The following is a 13,024-nucleotide window of genomic DNA, read 5'->3' on the forward strand; positions in this document are numbered from 1 at the left end:
AAGTGCTGGGAAAAGCTTGTGGCGCCCATTCACACCCTTAGCCACTCCTTTTAAAAAGCACGGTGTGACTCCCAGGAACCCGCCGCAGCAGCCGCTGCTCAGGAGCTTATAGCAGGAGAGGGAAATCGCCTGGAACGAAGCAGTGGGCAAATCTCTGTGCATCCTTCCTAGCCCGTGAGCTGGCTGCCCTCCTGAGTCACTGCTGGGGAGGGCTTAAGGCTGTGATCGTGATCCCCTGGTTTAGGGTGAGACCCTGGCTTAGCGTCAGGCACGAAAACCCAATATACAGCGCTGCCCTAGGGAGCGCGGCTGGTTGGCAGCATTAGCAGTTAGGTGGCTATATTAGCATTTTAATCAAATAAGCAGATATCCCAGAATTATATGTTTGAATCTCTGTAGGCTAAACATAGCTTCAGAGGCAAATAATTTCCATGTAATTTTAGGGTGGAGAATGTCCTTTGGGTAACAGCTGCCTGCTCGGCATGGGCATTAAAGATCCTGTGGCACTTTATTGAAAGCAGAGGTTTGTCTCAGAGGCCTGGCGTGAAGCATCCCTCAGCGTGCTGGCTGCCTGCCCCGCTGCAGTGCTGACACCCAGGAGGGCATGCGATGCAGGGGGAGGCACTGCAGCTCCTGCTCACGCTGCTGCTTGTCACAGGAGCCCCGAGAGAAATGTGGACAGCTTCCTCGGGTCACAGCTAGGACGACCTTGCTGGCATCGGTCTGGGCATATTTCCTCGTGGGCTACCGTGGGTGCACAAGCCCTGGGAAGAGGAAGATCTCTGAGGAGAGGAAAAGAGATTTTCGACTTGCTGGCCCAAATCCTGCCCCATCAGCAGTGCCCGCTGGCTGGCTGTGCTGACCCGGGGCAGCCCATTGCTTCCTGCCATGGAGGTGTACCTACAGGCACAGGTCCAGCACGGAAAGCTCCCAGGAGTGCATTCAGGCCATGCTAGACCTGATCTTACGTGTTTTCTCCCCATTTTTTTTTTTTTTCCATAACGTCAGAGATTGAAAAAGTTCTAATGATAAACCATCTGGAATAGGTTTCTTTTCAAAAGAAAAGAATGAAATAGATGTGAGTTGGCAGGAGCTTTCAGAGCGATTTCCCCCACCCCCCTCTGTTTATATATTATGCAGAGAACTCTGCAGGAAAATGGGATACATGAAGTTGAGCATTTCATGACAAGTTGTCACATTCTGTGCATAAATTTCTGTAAAGTGTTAGGCACCAGTGGTGGGAGGAGATATTAGGTCATCCACTGCTAATCCTGGAAAGTTTAGGGGACTTTGCGTGTCCTTTGAGAGCGTCCCTTTGATGGAATAAACATCACCTGTCCAGAATGATTCCTTCGTGGTGCGTATAATCCATGCATTTATTCGGTGAAGGTACCTGGAACACAGCAGCAATGACCCAACAGCACTCCCAGTACTAATATCAGTCCCACCTCCCTTTTCATCTTTATGTCTTGCAGCTTTCTAGTGCATAAAATAACAAGAACAAAAAGTAATACTCAGTCCCTTTTCTTCCTAAAAGCACATTACAAGTACTAAGCTTATTTCCTTTTCTGTCTGTTTTCAGGAGGTTAACCTTTTTTTTTTTTTTTTTTTTTTTTTTTTTTTTTGGCAGATTTAAGTATTTGAAGGTCTTTGAGTGACAGATGTTAAGAACCTCTGAACATCCGAGCCCTATGAGCCCTATTAAATACTCCCCAGGGTGTGTGTGAGGGGCATATCAGAAGCAGCATCAGAATTTGGATGGTCCCAGCTCCAAACTTTCTGATCTAATCACACCTCTTCGAGACGCTGTTTGCAGATGATGGCAGAAGGGCCCTGCATTTCTGATGATTCGGTATTTGCTGGGGAGGCTTGCTTTTGGACACAGTTTTCCTGCAATTATGAGCTCCTGTATTACTCCAGCATTATTCCTGAGCAGCGCTTGGCACCGCTGTCTTTGCTCCCCTGGAGGAGGATAATCTAGCACTGAATCTAGCACTGCTGCAGGGGCTTAGTGGGGAAAAATAATTTTTTTTTTTCTCTTAGCAGTATTAGGACATAGAGGCAAAATTTCTCTTTGCTGAAATTAATTCCTCGTTCCCCCTCCCCCGCCCTATTTCATGTAAACTCATGAAAGCAATATGCTTTCTGAAGGTGTGCTTGGAGAGTTATTGCTTAAACCCACAGGGAGAGCACGTCTCTCACATAAACTGTGGTTGATGGTAATCTGGGCAGTGCTCGTACCGTTGTACAGGCACAGGCTCGATCCTGGCATGAGTTGCTGAAGTCCTCAAATCTGCAGTGTGCCCGGACATTTTCAGTGATAGCCCCAAAAAGCAGTAAGTACCGATAAAACCTGGAGCACTGCTCTGTAGAGCCCAGGAAATATTTCCTTTTGACCCCATAAAAGCTCTGTCAGGTGGAACACCCCTGAGTAAACCACAGTGGTGCAAGTGCCTTCTCCACAGCCTGTCCAGCCCGTGGAAAAGTCCCTGCTGCAGGGGACTTCCAGGAACACATGCAGCATTCTGCATTCAGGCTCTTCATATTGCAAACAAGGCAGAACTGCTCCAATCACCCCAGAAATGAAGTCCCGTCCCCTTGGTCAGCTGGTTTGTTCCCACCAGCAAGATCAAAATACAAACCTTGATCGTGATATCAAATCTCACCGCCTCCCTGCCACGCTGCATTGCCTGGATGAGGAGGAAAGGGGAAACTTTGTTTTAATTCCCTTCAAATTAATGAGAGATTGAGGTATCTCACCCAGACTGTAACAGGGGTTATTATGTTTCATAACCACATCCAACCAAGGGTGTGTTGTGCAGAATTCAGAGTCAACACAAGTCTCTGGTATCAGGGTCAAGTCAGTGCATCCTCTGTAGCCAAAGTAATTCGGCTCAGCATGCTACCTGTGTAGGAGAGGTGGCTGTGGGGCCATCAAACCTCAGGTCTCGGAGAAGCCTGATAAGATACTGCTTACTGGCATACATGGTCGTCCTTTCCAAATTCAGATTCTCTGCTCTGTATTTTCTCCTTGCACATCTCTTATCATGAATATAGGTAGTTTAGCTTTTCATCTCCTATATATATATATATAGATTTATTTTAAATTAATTTTTTTCTTGCTCTAATGATATAGATGAAATATTTAAGCTCACCCCTGCAACTCCCCTTGGGGCATCTGCCAGAAGGTTCGAAATCTGGGTGAGGGATGGTGGAGGGGCATACACCGTTAATTAGTGGGGGGTGGCAGCCCCCTAACACTTCGGCTCACGCTCCTGTCGGTGGCTCCATGGTCTGACTTTGCAGGAGCCGATTCATGCAGGCGACTGCAAATAGCTGGACTCCAGCAGCAGCTCCCGTTCTGACAGAAGAGAGCCAGCAGCCAGCTTAATAGCTTGCTGCAGCCAGCGAAGTCCTCCGGTGAGGAGCAGCGAAGTGAAGAAAAACAAAGCCCAGTCCAACCGCTGCCAGAGCAGACAACAATTGAGAGCAAAGAATCATTTTATTGCATGTGGAGGGGGGGAATGAGGGAAAGAAAAGAGAACGAGATGGTATTTTTTACAGCTAACGGTTTAATGGTTTCTTTCCTTTCTCCCCTTCCCATTAAAGGGGACAAAAATACACAGAAGGAGAATTCCACAGATTTCCATTCTTCTTGTAAGAAAGGGCTGTGCAGCCGTAGCTTCTCCCTCACATTAAGTTTTCAGAAGGAAAGTCAGTTCCCCTTTCTCTGGCTCCTCATAGCGGCATTTTTCTGGCTCCAGCAACCTAATAGGTTGATTGCCGAGCCTCTTCTGTTTCAATTACTTTTGATTGATTCTCAGGTCTGTGTCAGCCACTCAGTGCAGCCACCATCCCAGGAACAAATCTGCAGCGGCTGAAGATGAAAATAGCTTCCATGACCACTTAGGAGGGGAGTTCAAGCATCTTTTCTAAACGTGAGGTTGCTGCAGCCTTCCCTCCAAATTTTCTCTCTGGCCAGGGCTGCTTGTGATGAGGTTCCCGTTCCTTACAACTCGCTGAACAGCGCTTAGCCTCAGCCACAGCTAGGGAGGAGGGTGAAAGGGCCTTTAATGTTGTTTGGCTGCTCAGCCTGTGGTTTCTGGAGGGCACTGCTGTTACCCCACGGAGAGAGGCTGTGGCCTGGCACAAGTCCCTCTAGGTTTAGAGAGTAGAGGGGGACAGAGGGAGAGGTGGGCACAGAGGCTGTAAGATGAGCCCTGGGGCCTTGGTTTCTTGTTCCTGATTTTACTGAAGGAGCAATGGGAGAGAGAAAGAAGAAGGGAGTTGGGAAAAGGAGTGGAGGTGACGGTGACTGGTTCCTTACAGACACAGCCACCCTCTGCAGTCTCTTTATATGCATTTGAGTGTTAGCAGCAGCAGCCTTAAGCCTTCAGCCTGGCATAGGCAAAGGAGTAGTGAGGACACATCTGTATTGCTGCCCTGGCTGAGGGCTAATCTGGCTTCTTGCATAAGTCAGAGCAGACTGAGTACTAAAGCAGTCTGGAGAATTGGGGATACTTGTGTCAACAGTAGGATTATATTTCTGTATTTTTAATTTCCTACTGTTGTTGTCCAATTCAACTCAGCATGGGATCACGGAATAATTCAGGTCGGACAGGACGTGGGAGGCTCAGAGCAGAGTCAGCCCCAGGCCAGACCAGGCAGCTCAGGGCTGTGTCTGGTCAGGGATTGAAACCTCACAGGACACAGCCTGTACAGCCTCTCTGGGCAGCCTGATCTGCTGCTAGACTGGCCTCACGGGGGATTTCTTTTCTTCATATCTACTCTAAATGGCTCCTGTTTCAATGTATGCCTGTTGTCTCTTGTTTTCCTGCCCTGCGCACAGGTGAAGTTCCCAGTTCACTTTTCCTGGTGACCATCCTGTAGGTGTGAGCAGGCCTCGTATTTGCCTTTCTCCACTTCTCAGGGCTTCTCAAAGATGTTAGAGTGGCCTTCAAGGACGCAGGCCAGCTCTCCTGGCACTCCTGGATGTACGTGTTGGGTCTCACGGACTTGAAGGGATCTCAGGCAATCCCCGGCTCAATGCCCATCCACTTGCTGGTAATTCTCCTCCTTGATTCTTGCTTCTAAGCTCAGAAGCTTGGTGGGCCTTGATGATGAGGACTGGGGAAGAGAAGGCGTTGAGTACCTTAGCCTTACCTGTGTTCCCTGTCACCAAATCACTCTCCCTATTCAGTGGGCCCACATTTTCTCTGTTCAACCTTCTCTGCTGTTGCAGTAAATGGTGTGGAAGGCTTCATGTGGGAGGTGTGGGCTCTCTTGTGGGTTGTGTGTCTTCTACAAACAGCCCTCACCTCTGCTGTGAAAAGATGGGGTGGGGTAGCAGAGGGGTGGCAGGGGGTGGGTGTGCTGACAGATTTCATGCGGGCCCCTTCCTCCCACCCCGAAAGGAAGGAGTGCTGGTGCCAAAGCTGATCCAGGACCCTGCTCCTGCCCACGCCAAGAGGGCAAAGAGCCTGGGAAGGTGCCCAGGAGATCCAGGGGTCCCACCACAAGCGACAGCCACAGCCCAGGAGTTCCCCCAGCATCATCACTCCTGTACCTTGGGGGTGGGGGACAGAAACAGACCGTGAGGCCGAGTTAATACAAATGGACGTGCTGTGAAAAATAGATACTAAATTATCCCCTGATCCAATAAACCTCTCAACCCACGTGCTCAGAGAAGCCTTGGTGCACAGACAGGCCTCACGGGTTGCTCAGCGGCTCAGTAAAACCTGTCTCTGCCCTGTCAGATCGGGAAGGGAAACAAATGGCTGAATGCGGGGCCCTGCACTGAGGAGGCCTCGCTCCTGCAGCGACAGCAGCGCCGTGCCTGCAGCCGGAGGAGAAACACCATGGGAGCTGCCTGAGGGCTTCCTTTGCTTCCCGATATCCTCGTGGAGTGGCATTTTATGGTCCCGTACATGACTACTTTGGGTCATCGGTGCCATAACAGCGTTGGAGTGGGCCCCAGCAGAGGGGCTGTGGTGGGGTAGGAGAATGGAGGGACACGCCAGCCCTGCCAGGCCATCCAGCTGGCTGAGATGGCCAGCAGCAAATTTCTGGGTGGCAGCACCCATACAGGGCTGTGTTTGCCTTCACTGTGAGGCTTGGCCCAGTCTTTGCAGCCAGTGTCAGTGTCCTGCCTTGATGAGACCTGGAGGAAGGGCACGATTCCACCACGTCAACACCAGTTTCTTCTGCTGCCTTTGATGGGGGCTCTCGCACCTCTACGCATAGGTGTAAAATGACTCATGAGCATGTCTATGTGTTGTGTCTGCACTCAGGTTGTGTGTGAGCTGTTGCTCATATTTAAACTCATTGACATGGCTAGGGATGCTGAAAATAAGAGACAATGACATTGTGCTCTCAACCACCAGCAGATCACCTCCTGCCAACCACTACTCTTGTATTTCCTCCCCTTGACAAAACCCAGGGAGAAGGGGTAGACGTGTGGTTCACCTGGAGGGCCAGCAGCTCCCAGCTCTTCTGGGCAGGCTGCTCTGTCCAAGCCCACAAAGCTCAGAGTATGACTGGGCATGGATGAGACCACCCCTTGTGCAAATCCTCTGTGAAGGCACAGCAAGCCCCTCGTGGGATGTAATGCAGGTGATTTGTGCTGGCAAAACTTTTTGGCCCTGCCTCTGTGAGCGACCTAATCGTGCTCACTCAGCCGGTCACAAAGCCAGAAATAGCCAGGGCTGCTGGGGCCCTGCAGCCGGTCTGTGGCCACTCTCCAGCTCTGACTGCTCACATCAGCTTGGTCGTGGGCTTCTTGCTGGTGGAAGGAGAGGTCTGCTCCCTGAAACAGCAGCCAAAAACACAGATGTTACACGTTTTATATCGTGGCTTTTGATACCGAGCAAATAAGGCACAACTGGTTTGCCCCCCTTTTCTTGTTGTTGTTATCAGAGCCTGAAAATAAGGCTTCTTTTTCATATTTACGCTGCAGCAATGGAAAGGAAGGGCTTGTCCTGCAGTTCTGGTTTTAAAATAAAAATAAAAACAACTTCAGAGAAACAGCTTGTGTCCCTTGTGAGTGGATGTAGGCTGTAATTTCATCTCAAGTTTCTGCCATCATAACACTTGACAGCAAAGGCTGTAGTCACAAGGATCCAGGCTTGTAAGGGCATTAGCAGTCTAATTTTCATTGGGTTTAGTGAGTGGCAGGTGCCTAAAAACCTTTACTATCTGATGTGGGGTCTCAGTGACTATATGCTCAGAAACTGTTTATTTGGATTAGATAGGTGGTTTCCTCTACTGTTTTTAAATAAGACTACATAGAAACAGGGCTCTCTGAAACTTAGCAAGTAATGGTAACAGGCCTTAATGACTAAGTAATTATTAGCTACCCACAGAACAAATGGAAGATTAAAAGGAAGTAATCTTTTTTTTTTTTTTTTCTTCTTTGTTGCTTACTATTAATGGCTTCCTATTCTACATACTAACTGATTATTATGACAGTGTTCCCTTGCAGAAAATCTGCAGCGTTAAAATTTGGTTTTACCGAGAGCAGAGAATAGGTTAACTTAAATGGGAAAGGCAAAATGGTAATAAGTTTTAATTTACAGGGACTTTATCCCAGTCTAAATCCAAACAGTGCTTTTCACATACCAGTAGTCATTGGTGGCACTTGAAACTGTGAAGAGAAGAAAGCCTTTGTGTAAGAGGCAAGGGCATGCTTTGCATTCAGTTCTCTGTGGACTTCAACAGATTGCCTGTAAGAGTCCATGAAAAGCAGCATGGAAAACTAGTTTCAGTATTGTCATAAGCTCTGCCCCATGACTACTGAGGGGGGCCACATCTGCCTTAGAAAATATGCAGAGTCTACAAATTAAAAAAGAGGTTGAAAACCAGGGCACTATGAACATCAGGAAGAAAGTACTTGGCATCCCCTCTGATATGGGAAATACCAGATACAGAACGAGAAGCCATGGCTAGGATAGTCATTGCCATGTAATGAGGAGGGAAAAATTCAGTCTTTCCAGCTCCATACCTCATAAAATCCAACTGAACTCAATCCAGGATTTTGCCAGTCATGAGCTATTCAGCAATCCCAAGGTCAGGCCAAGGGAGGCTCCATCTCACATCATCATCTGCTTTCTTTATCCCTGTACTGCAGACAGGAAATCAAGAGACAGAGCTTGATCACTGCAATATAGGCAAACATTTGGGCCCAGACTGCAAAGTAATTAAGTGTGCATTAAGGCCCACTCCTGTTTAGCAAAGCCCTTATGTACATGCTGTAAGTGCCACTGGAGCTAGAGACACACAAAGAAACACTTACATTCCTTCCAGGATCAGTGCTAACTACAGTATAAATATTTAGGAATATATTTAAAGGCTCTCTGGGCTGAGCACAGTTCTCACTGCTCAGACAAGGGCTGGACGAACTGGGATCTTGCAAGTTGTTGTTGCAGGTTGGGGTGCATGGACGGTGCTGGAGGCAGAGAGCTGGCATGGAAAGAGGGCTTTCTGTGGCGGCAGGAGAGCAGAAATGAGTGAACAGAGGGTGGCCAAAGCCTGAAGAATTGCAGTTATATTTTATGCGCATTTGAGGGTGAATTTGCATTCTGAGACTGTTGCATCTATGTAGGGGATGGTTCTGGGAAGCTGAAAAAGCAGAAGCCAAAACAATTCGTTCTTTTCTACCATGATATATAATTTCCTTCTCTGATAGAGCCTTCTGATTTCCATAGGGGTGAGGAGAGATGGGAAGGACTTTATGTAGGATTTTGAACACTTAGGATGGCGTTCAATTAAGTAAATCAAAGGCAGTGTGGTTTAAGGGTTATATCCCCCCAATATTTAAGAGCATGCAGGCGTGCTCATCCAATTAATATTCTCAGTACAAATGGCAAGCAACTGCTTGAACTGCTTGACGGGAAGGAGGGACAGGTCCCTGCCCTGAAGACGAAACATAAAGAAGGGGACGGTGCTGCGGGGGGGTGGAGGAACAAGGCATGAGCCAAGGCACAGTTGTTATTCCTGGCACACTCTGAAACCTCCATCCCAGCCTGTGGCCCGCCTTTGATGTGGATCATTCCTTCTTTATCTAACAGCTTTCTTCCTGAGGTGCTCCAGAGCCTTTCACGCTCCTGGTTTTCATCCTTCCTCTTGAGGTGTTCCTGCATTGTCTTCTCTGAGGGCTTTTCTCCTCCCTGCTACAAGCCTTCCTCAGGACATCGCCTCAGTCCCTCTCCCCACTTCTCACTTGCTCCTTAAGTGGCTATATCCTGCCACACACTTCAGCAATCATTTCTGTGCTGACAACTCACAGATCTATTTCCCCAACACTACTCGGTCTACTCTGGTCGCTCCTGAAACACCTCTTCTTTCGTGTTCCCCCCTGCCTTCCCCCAGGAATATTTAAAGTCTCTTCCCAGCTCGTCCCTCAGTCCTCTCCCCTCCTGCATGCTGCCGTGGGACTTGCAACAAGCCCCCTACATGCCCCAGAGGCTGAGCAGAGGGGGATGCAGGCAGAGCAGGGAGGTGTGTGGGCTCCCTTTGCCTGTGTCACCTGGGGAAATCCTCCCTCTCGGAGAGCCTGCCTTCCTTCCTGCCAGCTTGCCCTGGCTGGCTTGCCTGGAGGAAAACTCACAAACCCTGCTTTTCAGCGAAATTTCATGCCCTTCTGAAAGAAAGGCCTCTATTTAATCATTCCAACACGGTCTAAAAACCCTAATTCCTTCAACATAGTTACAAACAGTTCTGATTATTTGTAGGAAAGCCTGAAAAGCATTGAGTGCATTTTATTATCCATGAAAGGTGCCAAACTGGCAGCCGCAGAGCCTTGTCCCCTATTTATCTCCAGAGCTGGACGGTACAAGCCGTACGCTTTCCCCAGAATGTCACATTGTGAAAGGCACAGGGTGACCTCCCACCGCAGGATGGCTTTGGTACCCTCAGTTCAACCCGCTCCTTGCCCGGTGCCAGGGACACGAGCGAAGTATGTCAGGCTGTTAGTGGGAGCAGCTGGGGAAGCCCCAGGGGGACTTACCACGAAAACCACGAGGGGTGACTTGGTGCGCGGAGCTGGGCCTGCTCCCGTCTACGTTTCACTGCAGACCTGAGCCATCACTGCTCTAAGCCCACAGAAACGCAGGAGCTCACAGGCACCACCTGCACTTAGAGCAGCAGAGGTCACGGGCAGCCCATACGTGCTCCTGGCAGCGTGTCCTGTCCCAGAGGCCAGGTTTAACCTCTTGCAGAGGCGCCCTCCTGGACCTGCAGGAGTTCAGCACTCCGCCTCTGCCTTACAGCAAGTGCCACTGAGGCCACGCCACAGAGAGGCAAGTGGCTTGCAGGATCTCTGCTGTTTTTCTTCTTTGTGCCCTTCCTCCTGCACCAGTTTGCAGCAACACACACCAAACACGCAGATGTGCAATGACATTTTCAAATCATACCCCGATTTACTAGGGTATGCAAAGGAAATATTAAGCACTCACTGCTTAGGCCAGGCCAGGCCTTGTGTTTTCTTTATGTGCACTGATGCTAAGAATACAAAGAGGCAGAACTTTAAAGCTCTGCCAGTTTGGATGGAGTTGCTTTTTCATCCCAAAACGAAGTGTAGCCTGGGTGGAGGACTTGCTTCTTTGTCAATAATTAAACAGCTTTGCACTTGTTGAGGCAGCCCTGAACGCAGGTATGAGGATCAGCCAGCCTTGACCACAAGAGGCTAAAACATTCTGCCCCTGTCTGCAGTATGGATTTTTTTTTTTTTTTTTTTTTCCCCAAAGAAAAGAAGTCCTTTTACTATTAACTCTGTCACCTCCACTGGTGACGGCAGACCTTTGCCACAGATGGGGCACTTACCCCGCTTTAGGAAGTGGAACATCCCTACCTGGAGATCTTTAAAGGCTCCTACAATCCCCAGAGCTTCCTTCCACCCTCAGCCATCCCATGGCTCTGTGACACCAGGCACCCATGCGTACTGGAGGAGGTGTTTGGGCTCAGCCTGTTTCAAGCAGAGCTTCGTGTGAGGGTGCTTCCTAAACACAAACCAGGCGCAGGTGGTTCCTGCTTGGCCGCTGAGCACTGAGGGGGGATTCAGCTGCTGCGAGTGATGCCGGGACAGGATTACAAAACGACCTCAGCACAAATGAAGGGAAGGGATTTCTGTCAAGGGTTCGGGTTTATATTTCCCTCAGAGTGCATTTTTGAAGGATAGTAATGAAAGATCAGTTGGTGTTGTGTGTTTTGGAAGTTCAGCATGTCTTTGAGGACATTGTTGGGAAGTCCTGTTGAGGACGAGCACAGGAGAGTGTTGGTACAGAAATGAGAGAATATTTGGCCTCTGACAAGGGCCCCTACTTAAAAAGAAAAAAAATAAGAAATAAATGCGAGGTCTTTATCTGTGGTCCACAGCACTCAGGGCAGAGTTTCAACTGAATAATCCTTTGCTGTCCTCTGCAAGAGACGTGATTTATTTACTTCAGTAAGCTGCTGGGCTACAAGTCACCACCAGGTACCAGGCAGGGGAGCTGGATGTTCACACAAACGTGAGGGGACAGATGGAGGGGCAGGGGAAGGGGGGAGCTTTCCGCCTTGTCTTCAAACAAAGTTTACCTTCTCCTTGCACCACCTTTCTCATTTGTCTGTCCTTTTGCCCATCGTTTGGCAATGTAGAGGGCTCTTGCTGTGGACAGGACCACGTGCCAGGCAGGGGAAGGAGGAACAGGAGTTGGGGAGCTGAGACATGGAGGTGCTCTGCCCAGCAGAGGAGGGCTCTGCTGGGCAGGCAGATGCCTCCCCCTGAGGAAATGATGCTCAGAAAAATGCGTGGAGAGAGTTTCCTGGGGCCGTGCTTTCCTCTTCTCAAGGCCCTTTTCTGCAGATGGCCTTAAGGGGGAAAAAAAAAAAAAAGAGAGGAAAGAAAAGAAAAAACCTCTCTTCTTCCTCTCTGCCCCTCAACACATTTTGCTTCTATTTCATGCTGGTTCCTGGTTATCTGACCACAGTCCCATGTGTGCTAAGCCCGCAGCAGGACCAGCTGAGCTGCAGAGGCTGATTCCAGCTCCCTGGAGCAGAGGGAAATGCTGCAAGGTCCGAGCACAGCTCCTCCCCAGGACGACAAAGAGCGAGGGCTGCTGCTAACCGAGGCAGGTGAACACCAGACCTTTCCCCCCTCCCCGATCTCCCCCTTTCCTGCTTTCTATTTCTCCTCCTTATTTATGTTAATGCGTGCTGCACTGGAGCCATAATTAAATACATATTCATACAGACAGCGTACAAAGCTTCTGCCTGTACTGTGCAGCTCTCCGGAGCTTAGCTGCTTGAGACTTGTCACAGGAAAATATTCCTCCCCACGAAAAGAGGCTTCCTACGGCTGGGCTCTATTATTGCCTTTTAATATTGCTGGCTCTCGCTACCCTGGGAAGGGTTTTCTGACAGACTCCTACTGGAGATACAGCTTTTGCCGGTGTAAGTTACACCAGTTTCCTGAAGAAACTGGGGCTTTCATTGCCAGAGGTATCTCACTGACGGTTGTAATTTGTTCCCACACTCTTTGCTATGCTGGCAAAACTTGAAAGTGCGGTTCCCTGTTTTTCTCTCGGTGCCTTTTCTCCCAAGTTAGCTTTTCTATCCTTGTGCTTACCCCAGCTGTTTCCCTGGGCACATCTGATCATCCATTGTCTTCACAATAGCTCGAAGTAATGAGAGGGGAGGGAAGATAACGCCGCTTGGAGGGTCTAATCGGGTGCTGCTTCCCTCTGACCGAGCGATATCAAAATCTGGAGCCTGGTTTGCTTCAGAAGGGAACACAGCGACGGAGGGAGCCAGGACAGCACCGACAGGGTTTGGGAGCTGATTTTGGGTCAGTATGGCACAGAGGGGAGCTGAGGACAGCGTGGGTGGGGGAAGCACCCAGCAGAAGGCAAAGGCTGGTGACGGTGAAGGCAGCTAGCGGTGACAGCAGCTTTATCACGACAAGACAGACCATGCTAACCACCACACGTCAAAGGCCATTTCGGCTTCCAGTATCTCAGCCTCACGGCTCTATCTCGGACATTTTGCATCC

The 13,024-nt window shown here is 49.4% G+C and overlaps 1 long non-coding RNA gene across 1 annotated transcript; it reads right to left on the minus strand.

Moving 5' to 3' along the window:
- Positions 1-5,550: 5,550 nt before the first annotated feature.
- Positions 5,551-10,956, minus strand: LOC137850172 (uncharacterized). Its single transcript, XR_011092323.1, has 3 exons — positions 10,847-10,956; positions 8,000-8,119; positions 5,551-6,805 (listed from the first exon to the last, which is right to left on the minus strand). It is a non-coding gene; the product is annotated as an uncharacterized lncRNA (long non-coding RNA).
- Positions 10,957-13,024: the final 2,068 nt, after the last annotated feature.

The sequence above is a fragment of the Anas acuta genome, chromosome 1, assembly GCF_963932015.1.
Source record: "Anas acuta chromosome 1, bAnaAcu1.1, whole genome shotgun sequence".
NCBI lineage: Eukaryota > Metazoa > Chordata > Aves > Anseriformes > Anatidae > Anas > Anas acuta.